Raw genomic sequence first — 1,045 nt, forward strand, 5'->3', positions numbered from 1 at the left:
TCCACAAACAGATGTATGAGCACACTGGAAACTATTTCCCTCTGCCTTACAATCTGTCCGTTCAACAATATGTAGTCTTTGTTCCTAGATTAAAATGGGGGTATAAAAGAGGAAAATAATGGAGGAAGGGGGAGTTAATAGGAAGTTAGAGAGAGAGAAGAGCGAGAGGGAAAACAGACATACATACCAACTATCAGGTGAGAAAGAGACACAAGGCCGGAGAGAAGTGGAAAAAGACACGTAAGAAAGATTCCCTAAAGAATACTGATAGCTACACAGAGACAGACCAATATAAACATGAAACAGTATAAGTCAGAAGGCAAACAATCAACATGATCAAAATAAACAGTCAAAATGATAAAATCATAAGTCACAATAAGAGATCAGACTAAAATCACTTCAGCTCTGATCTCGGCCTCTCCCCTTTGTTTTTCCATTGCAGGCAGCTAGGTTTATTCACAGCTTGGGTTTGGCTGCCTGGGAATTGCTTTTATCTGATTCAGCTTAGGGGTGGGACTTTACCTTCTGTTTAGCAATGTTACCTTAGGAACCAAGGTGGAGTTTGTTGATAGGTGGGCAGGGCAGTGGAAATTTCTGCCCGGAGAGAGGCAGAGGCAGATTCTCTTTTGTAGATCTCTTTCTCTCCGCTTGTCTGGGTCCCCAAGCTTGGGGTCACGGGCTGAGTGCCTCAGCCAGGGTGGACTGGGGGCTCCAGAGCTCCAAAGCTCCAACGGGCAGGTGGTGAGTGGCAAGAGTTGGCTCTGAGTACCCCACAGGGTACTTCAACCAGGAATGGGACCGGTGTCTCTGAGGGGCGGGGTCCAGAGCCTCCCTGAGTGACCAGTGATTTGGTGACAATGAGAGACAATGTAGCCAGGGAGCTAACTGAGACCCAAGACTCCCACCCACGCGGTGGAACAGCAGCAGCAGAGGGCCGCAGTATCCGGCCCTGCGTGGGACCAAGGGACCCAAGCCTTGGACCAGCGCTTGCTGGTGGTGGGCTTGAATCGCCAGCAGGTGGTGTTATCCCTTGCTCCAGATGGTC

This window comes from Carlito syrichta, unplaced genomic scaffold (genome assembly GCF_000164805.1).
Source record: "Carlito syrichta isolate Samal-C Ts95f unplaced genomic scaffold, Tarsius_syrichta-2.0.1 Scaffold131961, whole genome shotgun sequence".
In the NCBI taxonomy this organism is placed as follows: Eukaryota; Metazoa; Chordata; class Mammalia; order Primates; family Tarsiidae; genus Carlito; species Carlito syrichta.